This window comes from Miscanthus floridulus, chromosome 6 (genome assembly GCF_019320115.1).
Source record: "Miscanthus floridulus cultivar M001 chromosome 6, ASM1932011v1, whole genome shotgun sequence".
Taxonomy (NCBI): Eukaryota; Viridiplantae; Streptophyta; class Magnoliopsida; order Poales; family Poaceae; genus Miscanthus; species Miscanthus floridulus.
In genome coordinates this window covers 27,837,247-27,849,981 of record NC_089585.1, presented here as the reverse complement: position 1 = coordinate 27,849,981, position 12,735 = coordinate 27,837,247, and the positions used below count along the sequence as shown (strand labels likewise).

Below are 12,735 nucleotides of genomic sequence, written 5' to 3'. Positions count from 1 at the left end.
GACTCCACCTCCCGCCAGAACCGGCAAAGTCGGCTAGAAGCAAGCAGAACCGGCCAGCTCCGCCACAGAAAACCAACCCGAGGAAGGGGAAAGGCAGCTGATAGGGAGAAGAGGGCCGGGATCAGAAGAAGCCCCAGTCACCCAGCCCACCAACGTCCCAACCCCCGCGAAGCCAGTCCCGCCTCAACCACGCCACACGGAGCCTCCAGCAGCCTCCGCGTCGAACTGTCCGCCGTTAGGTCACCCTCGTCTCCACCGGAGACGATCCGGCCGAGGGACCGCTAGAGACAACATCAGGGATGGCGGAGATGCAACAACCACCCCCGCTTGGCACTGCCAGCCGCGCCACCAAGGAACCATGGGCGTGCCAACGCTAGGCCACCGCCGCCCGACGCCACCATGGCGTCGCCGGGGCACGCCCTGCAAAGCCAGGGCCGGCCACGCCACCACGGCGCCGCCGACGAGTGCTGCACCACTGCCACCCCCATGCGTCGTAGATCCGGACGGCCGGAGCACGTAGGCTACCCCACCACTCCGCCGTAGCCGCCTCCCTCCACCACGCCGCGGAACCGCGCACGGGCAGAGCGGATCCGACCAGGGGGACGCCTTGATCCGGGCTGCAGTGGCCTGGAAACCCGGCCCAAAGGGCGCCGTGGACCGAGCCACCGCCCCCGACGCTGGTGGAGGCTGCTGGCACGACCGGGAGAGCCGCCGGCCTAGCCCCCCAGAAGAGCACGCTGAGGAGCCCTGCGGGAGAGCAGATCCAGGGCAGGTGAGAGCCGATCCGGGCTAGGGAGAGCGCCGGCCAAGGCCCACCGGAGCCCCGAACCAGAACGCGCCCCACCAAGACCTGGCCGCTCCCACTCGAAATCGACAGGAGAGGAGAGGGCCAGAGGCCCGCCGAAGGAGGCCAGAGCCGGATCTAGCCGGTGGGAACTCAGATTCGCCCGCAGAGAGGCAGGATCTGGGCTGCCAGCCACCACCAAGAGATGCACGACGATGGCGCAGGATCTCCATCGGGAAAGGGAGAGGGAGAGGGAGGAAGGAGAGAAACACCCGGCCACCGCCGTCCTTGCCCTCCACCGGAACTCCGGCGTCGAGCTCCGGCGGCGGCCGAGCCGGGGAGATCGGAGGGAGGGGCCCGGAGGCGAGTGCGACGGCGCCGCCCGAGTCACCCTTAGGGAGAGCGACGCGTGGGGCCAAAGGGAGTTAATGTGTTTTTCCGTCTCTTTTCAGCAAGTTTTCCTTGAGAACATTATTCTTTATTATGGAATACGGAGAGCCAAGACGCGGGCAGTTGTGCTGGTCTATGGTCACAGGCGGATATAGCGGCAGAGCATGCCTACTTCCTGAAGATCATTTTTTCACCTTCTCCATAACATTGCGCTTAATTTGATGTTATAAGATTGGCGAGCTAAAAAATTTATAGATTATGTTCTACACTATACCAAGCTAAACTGTGTCATGAAACAATTAATTATTCAAAATATATGCATCTAAATTAATTATATCTAGCCCTAGTGGGGGTGTTGGGCTGCACAAATAAGCTGTTGTTGTTGTCACTATAGTGATTTGAGAGAGAGAGAGAGAGAGAGAGAGAGAGAGAGAGAGAGAGAGGCTGCAGCCGCAACAACAACAGCCTATTTCTGCAATTGAACAGGCCATTAAAAATTCACAGCACACTATTGCATATGCTCCTAAATTACCAACTATGTTAATATAAATATACTAACTGAAGATATGCACGCATAATGTATGTCACTTTATGATCAAGTATATAATTTTTTTTGAAACATGATACAGATATATGTGAATGTGCATTCACCCAACAAAGTGTTGCACGTAAGCTCTACCCCTAACAAAACGTCTATGAAAGATTGGACTAAATAGATTTTGAGATTGACAAAGTAGGCACTCTGTGAGCTGGCACGTCGCTTACTACTAAAAAAAATAGTTAGTCAAAAACGTGAGCACTCAATGTTGATCGAAGACGTGAACTCTGAGTGAGCAAGTTCCGCTATAAGTAACCTAATCAACTGGACTTCATGCAAACCACATATTCGTGTATGAAGGATACTGATATGAGCATATCAATTTACCTGTTAAACACATAAATCAAGCTTAGATTGGAACTAAACACGTCAGAAACACTTTGTGGTGTGATGATAAAGAAAAAAACCATGACCCTATAGAGTAATTAGTAGCTTAAACCTATATCAATAATGGATAAAGATTAGGCATGTGGTGGACTTTTTTAAAAAAAAAATAATCATGTTGTGGTTGTGCTTCCCGTTTCCGTTATAATGACAAGGCATATATATAAACAAAAATATATAGCACGACAAAAGGGGCAGCTTCAAATCAAATGACACAATCTGAGTTGGTACAGTCACAATAATCCAGCTGTTTGACCTGAACACGCCAGGCTCAAAATAAGACCATTGTGAAACGGCAGAGCACATGCCAATTTGCTCAAAAAGAAATAAGACCATTGCATATGACTGACTGCACAAAAAAGGGGCAACATAGTACAATTTCACAAAGATACAGGTTTACTTTTACCAAGAACACAAGAATCCCAGTTTCATGACCAAACGATCATGATTTGCCCATTCTTGTACAGCATGCATTGTACAGTGCTTCCAAATAAACTTCCAAGCTGTGGCAAACGCACGGCAGGACAGCCACACAGGAATGCAGGAGCAGGATTATCTGGTCTTCACCTTCTTAGCTTGTGGCAATGAGCGTTGCTATGATCACCCATGAACTGTTGGAACCGATGAAATATGCCCAGAAGTAGAACGGACTGACCCAGAAGTTGAAGCCATCCAGGTGCGCGGTGATGAAGTAAAGCAAGCGTCCGTATAGCTGGCCCAAAGAAACGGCGAACTGGAGGGTGTGGCTGTACGACTTCCGGGATGCAATCGCATAGCTGCAAGCAGCAAGCAAAGCATGTGGTTACTACCTTTGTCACCAAATAAATCGATTCCTAGAATCTATACCGGTCATTTTTTTTTAATTTTGACTAACTTTATAGAAAAAAGTAACAACATCTATGATATAAAATGAGTACCCTTATGAAAATATATTCCATGGTAAATCTAATGATACTAATTTGATGCATAAATCTTAACGTTTTTTTAGAAATTTTGTCAAAATTTTAAAAGTTTGACTTAAGACAGCTCTAGAAATTTATTTATTCAGGGATTGAGGGAGTACATAAAACAAATAAGCCACCTCATCTTACTATTACTAATTACAAACTTCTTTTAGTTCTTCCATATTAATTATAAACTTCTAAATAAAAAGAAAGAACTCTCATCAATGGGCTTAACTACGTTTTCTAAATAAATAACAATACCTCTGCACTACGAGGAATACTAGTAGACTAGTAGTGGCCCTAAATCCTATCAAAAAAAAAGTAGTGGCCCTAAATCTATTTTTAAACTACACAATCTACCATTAGAAAAAATAGCTTAAAGTCACCAATTTTGCGTGCTTGGAAAGAGATGAGAAACAGCTCTGCTCTTACGCTGCAAGAAGCGATGCAGGGCCTCACCGGTCAAAGCCGGCGCTCTGCTCTGCCTCGCTGACGTGGGGGTCCTGTTGGCCCACGGGCTCACTCAGAGTTTTAAATGTTTTCTTTATTTATTTTCACATATTTAAATGTAAACTTCAAAAATTCATATCTTGTGCTAGGAGTGTTCAAATGGGGTGATCTAAATTTTGCTGGATTTATCATGAAATGTACTATTTGACAAAAATATGAAACCTACTATTTGGGATATTTTTCTGGGGAAATTAAACTAAGCTAGTAAAGTACTTTTAAATTTGTTTCTATCTTATAAAATGCATAACTTGAGCTAGGGAAGTGCTAAAATTATGATTCCAATTTTGTGGGTCTTCTGTTGGCATGCTCTAGCTAGAAAAAATACTAAACCTATAATGGGCATACTTGGAATATGGTCTTTCTATTTCACCTTAATTAAATTCTAGTTTCTCGTGAAATTAATTAGGTAAAAATACATAACTTATGATCATGAAAATTTCTACACAGTGTTCTTATGTTAGGATGAAAGTAAAAAAATATAAAATCTGTTGTTTGACACTTTTCACTAGGCTAAACTATTTTTGCTAAAATAAGCCTATGCAACTTGTCATTTTTGTAGAGGTTGCTATACTTATCCAAATGTCATGAAATTTGTACAATAAACCATTGGGGTCATATGTAACCTACTGTAATTGTCCTTGAATTTATTGATCATTAGAAATAATTATCCTCTAAATCACCCTATTATATAAGGAAATTAATAAATGCACATAAGTAAATTATTTGGGTTTAACCATGATGTTTTCTATGGTGCTTGTGATGCATATGATCTGTTGATATTAGTAGTTGTGCTTGAAATTAATTAGTTATAGGCAGCTAGTTAATTATTGCTTTATAATTCAACTAGATGGTTGCATGAGTAGTTTCTGTTGTGGTGACAAATTCATGATGATAATGATCTTTTTTGCGAAACTTGTCAATAACAAAGTTGTAGATAACTTACTCATCTAGCTTGTCCAAAAATGTCATGGTCATAGGCCTAATGGTTTGAAAATTATAGCTTTTAAAATCTACTGTCAGATCTGCTTGTCCTCTGGACAGATCTGAAAGATTGAATTGTTTGACCTGGATAGCTACTGAGTCATCTTATGATGATTATAAGAAAGTTGTAGATAATTTTATAAGCTTTCTAGAAAATCTAAGATCATATTATTTTGGATGTGTAAAACTCCAGTTATGGTCAAAATAAGTGGCTGCTATTTTGCAATCCAGAAATTGCTTAAATGAAAATTTGTTTAATTACTAGAGAGAAGATATGCACCTACTCAGTAAAAGGAAATTTATCTTGTTATCACTTTAAAACATTACTATTAAGGACACTTATGAGTATGTATTTTATCATATCATGTCATCTATGTCATTATCTATGCATCTATGATATCTTATTTTATGCTCATATATATAGGATCGTCCGAAGGATTAACCCTAGTGGAAATCGAAGAAGAGGCGGAGGAGAATCAGGAGACACCACAACCAGCAGCTCCCGAAGGCTAGGAGCCAGCTATTGAGAAACTTCCGGAGTGCCCTGACCACCGACCCACTTCTTTCCTGAAAGGCAAGCCCCGGAGCATTTTAAGCCTCCTATGTTTTACAAAATATCACTTAAGTCCTTTATATTTGATGCATTAGGTTGTAAGAATCGATTTGGAAACACTTGATGCATAGAACTACCTTGTCCAGATATATATACCTTTAACCCTGTATAGGTCCAGGATCGAATATATACTTAGCAATGCTTAGACCGGTAGAAGTCGGATGATTTTCTGTCACTTGCGAGATATAGGTGGATATCGGAGCACAGTTGGCTATATTTGCTATCGTGGAACAAAACCATGGGGTATTGTAACTGGATGCCAGATGAAGTCTATGTGTAGGTTGACTCATGTGATTCCGTCTGTGCCGATTAAGAACCGCATCTTTGGAGGCCCTCTTATCATTTTGAACGCATGCCTCTCACTTAGCTGGTCGGATAACTCGTTCCGACCGTGAAGCTGAGTAGCTCAACTCAGGTCGAGCCTTGTTCTGTTAGAGTGCGCACAGTGGAGGTAGTAAGGATGTGCGAGGAGCCGGTGTGAGGCCAAGGGCAGGTTAGAGTCCTAATCGACCTGGCATCCGGTAGTGTCCCTTGATTGTGCGGCGCTGATCGAACCCGCGAATTGGATCTGAGTTGTACCAAAGATGACCTAAGGTGATCGTTGATCTGGTCTACCTAGGTTTATGTTAGGAATACTACCTAGCTGGTTGCAATCGATCCGAATCGCCGTCTCTCCCGGATAGTGAGAAACTTGACGGAGCCCCTTCATCGTAGTAATTGGATTATGAAATATAATGGTTCTGATGAATATGAAAATCTTACACCGGCTATGGTTACTATTGTTATGCTACTAAATGATATACCACATGTTTGGCACATGTTAGTTGCTAATCCAGAGATGAATAGCTATAATTAACTTGATGACCGAATTATAAAATGTATAGCTCAATTAGTGGCTTTTTATGCAAAATGGTGTCAAGATAGCTCCTCTTATAAAGCCTTGCACGATCCTTGGAGTCACTTTATTTTTGGTTTATGACGGGTAAGTCTAGCTGAGTACCTTCTTATACTCAGGGTTTATTTTCCACTTGTTGCAGATAACACAGTCTTTCATGCCTATTGTAAGAATTGCTTCTGTCCCGTGTGGACGAGGAGTAGGCGCTTCTACTTATATATCTTATTTGTGATGGTTTTGTGGATAGTGATCATGAACTGACTTGTATTAAACAATGGTGTGAGAGATTAGTTTTAAAACTACTTTGCGTCCACTATTATTATTTTATTTGGAACTTGGGTTGTAATAATTTTAATCATACTCTAATGTATAGCAATGTATTTGTGAACTCTATGTAGCATATGGCATGTATGTTGAATCATGCACGATCTTGGTTGTATGTTGACGATGAATCGAGACCCTTCGTGGTACTCGACGGACTACCAGGTTTATATGAGCTCAAGCATGATAGTGCGACCACTTGTAGACTACCATTGTACTTGTGCTGTTATAAATTGGACTGTTTTTATCACAGTATCCATCCCTCCCTGCTGCCGATCGGATCCTGTTTGTTTGGTGTTGCGTGCACAGCTGTTTGCTGATTCCAAATTGACTACATCACCAACTGCCGATCGACATGTAGTGCTCCCTCCCTTTGTTTGGGCCCGGATTGGACACTGATACACCCCACTGATGCTCGATTGCTCTATATGCAGTACTCCCTTTGTTTGCTTTTTTGCCTATACAGGCCCCATAATTAACTTCGTGTGCTCCCTTTCATGCTCATGTGGCAGAACCGGTTGGTTTGCCACCTTCTGTTTGCTAGAAATGGGGACCAATTTAACACTTCACTGTTATTATACAAATGATTGTGGGTGCTGTCAATTGTATAAGATTTGGGATTACTTGAATCACTTCTATGTCACCTTTAGCAGCTACTGAGGCAGATGTTTTTCAGCTGGTTAAAGTAAGATGCATATGCATTTGCTGTCTCTGTGGACAACTTAACCGATGACAATTCACATTGTACATACATTACTTGCGAACATAGCGATATGTTCACACAGCTCATCCTGTTTGTAGCGCTTTTTTAATGCAGGTACTTCCGTGCCTTCCTACTGTCCTGACACTGTCATATTAGTCTTTTCTAACATCTAAACTTTGTTCACCTAAAGATTGGGTATAGGCCTGGAGAAAAATTCAGTCTACGAGATTTCCACCATGCAGTAAATAACATACCTCTGGATGGCTTTCTTGCTGACCAACATGGTGGATCTCTGCCTACTGGAGGTAATGACAGTTATATTGGTCCCATAATCTTCTTGTTTCATTGTTTGATGGGTACAAGATCAAAACAAACTCAGAAGCATATAAATATTGTGAATATGCATGCATTTTAACAGGATAGTGACCTTCAGATGAAAACATTTCCTCTTGCCCCCGCGTCGCTCCCACGTGAGCGGCTCGGGCAGCTCCTCCCCCAAACCCTAGCAGCCCCTCCCCTCCCCTCCCCGCCGCGCCGCCGCCGGAGCTGGCCGCCGGCATGGCCGCCCAGCCGGCAGGGATGGCGGCGGCGGGCCCTTCTCCCTTCTATTGGCGGCGCGTGCGGCAGCAGGCCGACGGCCCCTCCCCTCGCGTGAGCTGCGTGGAGCTCAGCGGGGAGGGCCGTCGCGGCTATGGCGGCGCCGGCTAGTGCCCAAGCTGGCGCAAGGGACGGCGGCGGGCTCTTTTTCTCCTCCGTGCGTTCCCCTCCTCCTCTCTTGACGGCGACGGCGGCGACAGTTGGGGCTGCCGGTCCGGGCCACGTGAGGTCAGATCCGGTGCCCGGGAAGCCGGATTTGGACTCCAGGTGGCCAGGTCGGCTTCGGGGCCGGCGGCGGGGGCAGTGGCGGCCGGTGGCGGTTGCGGCGGCGGCCGAGGCTTGTGATGGCGCTGGGGGCAGCGCTCTCTCCTCTACCTGCCTCTCCCCTCACGGCCCTGGCTGTTGCGGTGGCGGCCGGGCCTCTTCAGGGACTGGCTTTGTCCAGGGAGGCAACCTGCTGGCTTGCCTGCCTGTGGTGGCCGGTTTGCCGGCCTCGGCGGCGGGCAGGGCGACGGGCCGGCAAAAGGCGGTGCCTGCGGTTGTGGTCAAGACGGAGGCAGCGGCGGCGGCATGGGGCGCCGGGTTCAGGGCCTGGTGTCCGGATCCGGCGGTCCAGAGCTGGGGGCGGCGCCCGAGATGGTGGGGCACACGCCCTGTAGCGACTGGCGGCGAGGTCGGCTGCGACATCGGCGGGTGCCAGGGCCGACGAAGATGGTCAGTGGCGGCCTCATCGTGCGGCGTTGGGACGCGAGCGGCGGAGTCAGGTCCGGCTCTGCGTGGCCCGGACGGAGGGGTGGCGGCCGACGCAGCTGTGCGGCTGCTGCGTGCAGCCGGCGCGTCGATGCCCCTCTGAAGGGGCTTCCGTGGGGCAGCGGGACAACGACGATGGCGGTGAAGGCTGGCAGGGGGTCCGGCTTCGCGACCCGGCGTTCGTGCTAGAGGGTTCTTGGGCGAAAGCCTTGGCGACGGCGATGCCATTGGGCGCCGCTTCCCTGTTGGGGGCGTCGTGTTTCCCCTCTAGCATGTCATCCAACAGTGAAAACCCGGTCCACTTTGGACGTGCGACGGTGGCGCCATCAGTGTCGCTCCCTTCCTGAAGGCGTCGCATCTGGATTATCGCCGCGGCCTCGAAGCGAGGCATGGGTTCGCGACTGGAAGTCGGAGCTGCTTTTCGATGGTTGAGCTTGGCAACGATGACCGGTGGCGGTCGTTCCTTTGGACCCGTCGGGAGGTGACCAGTGGGTGGCCTGCCATGGGAAGTCCAAGCTGCTGGCAGCTTTGCTTCCATGCTCGGCAACGATGATCCATGGTAGTGTATCGTGTTTGTGCTCAATCGCGTCGCGTGGGGTGGTTAGCCTCTCGGGTGCCATTTTGGCTACTCGGTTGGTTAACCTTCTTGTACATTATTACATTCTTTCGTCTTAATTGAGCGGCAGAGCTCCTGCCTTTGTTTAAAAAAAAAAGTGACCTTCAGATGCAAACTTGCCTGATCCTGTTTCTTATGCACAGATGTGTCACTAGCAAACCCTTTTAGCAACAAAGCCATCTATTCTTGGGCTACTGATGACATCTCCAAGAAAGTAATCTATCTATCTATATAATAATATAATAATAAAAGACTATAATTTTGAGGGGTGTCCCATCGTGAATACTGTTCAGCCGGCGCGGAGAGACTCAGATCACTGTATATAAACAGTAACGGATCACGATGACCATTATCCGCCCCGATAAAGAACAGTGCCATCTTTTTTTTTTTTTGCCCCACCGTTTACTGCTGCCCGCGCGAAGCGCGGGGTTCCCTGCTAGTTGCTATATGTATGTCTGTACAAAATACAGAAGCTCTCCGAAGATCTCTTATGGTATTAGCATAATAATTTATATTTTTTCTGAAAGGGGTTGAGTGATGCTTTCCCCCCATTAACTCCTTGATCTTTATGATAGCATCCTCTGATCACTGTCTTGTATTGTCATCAGGATGCAGCAGAACAGTGTGTTGCAGTGGATTTTATAATGTTGGAGGCAGGAGCTGCATTCATGTATGGTGGTGCTTCCGAAAATGCCAATTCTTTTGTAAACAGAATTTGTGATCTTGAAAACTCTGTAGTACGGAGATACAATCCTGGTAAGGCAGTCTCATGATATTAGTAACCATTTACTGGTTTTGTTGTTTATGTTAGAATAATAAGATGATCTTTCATGATCAACCTACAAATCATAACATGGTCATGCTATTTAGTTTGTTTGCTATATCTTTTTAAGATCATACTATCATGGAGTCACATTTTGATGAATGACTTACACAACTATCACTGCCATATTAGGAGTTCCTTACACTCAGGTTAACATTCAACACTTCTTACATGTAAGGTAACCTAACAGGCTAACACTATATATGTTTGCTATATATTTGGAACTGCAGGGACCCAAGTTCTGCATGGGCTAGTGAAGAGGTGGTTAGAAGAGCTAAAGAATGACAAGGAGGATACACTGCAAGCTGTATTTGTGTTCAGAGATCCCATTATTGATTCTGTTAAACACATACATTGCAACCTGTATGCATCAGCAAACCAGATAACTGATGGTTTTCCACCTTGCCAGGTGATATGAGTCATTTTATAACACCACTCACTATTTAATTAAAAAAGTTCAGTGACAGAACATATCTGAGTCTAACGTTTCCCTTTCACTGCTCAATGCTCATTTTTGTGACTTGCAAGCATCGAGTTTGTTCTACATACCTATTTATTAGTGGAAGAATATGACTGATACTTGCATATATTTTTGGTGATTTTATCATCTTTTTTTTCAACTTTTTATTTCCTTCAGATAATGGCAATTATGTATCCATGATTCCTATTCACAGTTCTGTAGCCTCTTCAACAGCTATGCTATGCTAACGCAGAACACATCGACTGAACAGGCATGCAAGTGCCATGGTCACCCTATTGACCTTGTCACCCCAAATAAGGCAAAATGGACGTGTCCAACAACTAATCGACAGCTTGCAGCTTCTGATGTTATTGATACTGCTGTGAGGATTGGAGAACAAACAGTATTGTTTCTGCCTACTTCGGAAGGTAGTTCAAACTTGCAGCGAGTCTCTACTTCCATTTCTTTTGATGTAATTGAGCGCACTGAATTAGCCTCAATGAATGAAGGTACCCACGACCGCCTTCTGTTCAGATACAAATATTTTGTAAATTAAATGACAACATGTGTTAACAGGAGTCATAATGGGGAGGTCTTGTGTTGTGATCCCCAGTTCAAATGATGTTGAAGCTTCTCTAACTGATGAGAGTTCAGATCAGAACATCCAAAGTTAGTATTTCAAGTTTATGTACTATGATGTATCTCTAGCTTCTCAAACGATACTGATATGTCCAATATTATCTATGCTGTGCAGTTTTCTATGGTCTATGTGAAACTCTTTTCAAGCTTGACCAGGGACTTGTTTGCTCTTCATCATGTAATATTGAAACGATGAAAATTGGAACACTTCAGTGTTACTATCTTCTCCAACCATCTGAGAAAGGACCAATGCTTCTGAGGGTATAGGCAACACTCCCCCTGTTCTATTTTGATTTGTGATGTAGTGAAAGGCAAATTTCACTGCTTGTAGTAGTAGCCTAAAACCATATTGGATTGGATTCCTAACGCTGAATAACTATCTTTGTCATAAAGCTTCTACTTTAGATGCTTATAAGTTGCCAGAATAGAAAGTATTTTGTGGTCTGTTATCGGCTTGCGTTAATGATTGGAACACATCATGCTGCAGAGACTTGCTGGATCTGAAGAGATATTGCCTCTCCCAGACAATGACTCGAGATTGCAGCTCTAAGATTACCATGGAAATCAAGAATTCAATCGAAACCTCTTTGTCTAAGGTATGTCGCTCGATCACTAATTTTTTTCTGTGTTGTTGCGACTCGCCATCATCGAATAATTTAAACTCCGTGTTCTCTATACGAATAGTAGCTTCCTCACTTCATGCCTCTGTAAACTTGTTCCGCATACTATTAGCAGCTCCCTTACTCCACATTAACTAATATATCTGGCAACTGATTTCTTCAGATTATGCTCAAGGACTATAATCCTCTACATCATGAAAGAGGCTTTCATTCAGAACTGAATCGCCTGGTGAAGGACAGCCTGCAATTTGGGTACCTCCTCATCGGTTGCTGGTTATGCAACATTTTTTGTTCCTTCAGATACATGGTTTCAATTATTTGCTTGTTTTCTGTTGCTTGCTATCATGATCATCCTGGAAACAATCACCAAATAAGATGTCCCATGATTGGATCGACTTCATTTTGCGGATCAATTGCTTCCATCCTGTGCCCCGAAGGACCCTCACAACGTTGGTTCGTTCAGCGAACCTCAGGTACCAACGTGTCAGGACCTGGAAGAAAGCATGTTCCTGGACCAACCTGAGGACGCGGCTGGAGGTCTCAACGACCATCTGCACTCGTTCAGCGAGCCTCAGACGGGGACATTCATAACTCCAAGCAAGAACAAGCTATCGATCCAGTCCAAGAAGGGGAAGGTCTCTCCCAGCATCAGTGAGGAGTGGGAGAAGCTCATCATCATCGACGACCTCGACGACGACTTTGTCAGCCCCGCCCATCCCAGGCCTGCTGTTAACAAACCTTCCCGCCCCAAGCCACCGTCTCCAGTGAAGCCACTGGATGAGAAGACTTCAAGGATTCTGGAGAGGCTGGAGCCCCCCAGGGCGAAGAAGCAGAGAGCGAACATCAGCAAGGCCGGCACAGGCGCGGCAGTGGCACCTGCCAGTAAACAGATCAAGAAGCGGTTGCTGCCGCGTGAGCCGAGCGGAAGCCAGCCGCTGCGACCTTCCTTCAACAGGTTTAGGAGAAAGCTCCCTACCTGACCTGACCTTAGCGCATGCTCTCCTGCTCTTAGCTACAGCTAATTGTGCAGCTCAAGAACACACTTTCGCACCTGGGATCGTGAATAGGTAGCGAGAGATGATAAATGCACGTGCATCCCCTGAGTGT

General features: G+C 45.9%; 1 pseudogene; it reads left to right on the top strand.

Moving 5' to 3' along the window:
* The first annotated feature begins 999 nt into the window (after positions 1 to 999).
* Positions 1,000 to 12,723, top strand: LOC136460396 (uncharacterized; annotated as a pseudogene).
* Positions 12,724 to 12,735: the final 12 nt, after the last annotated feature.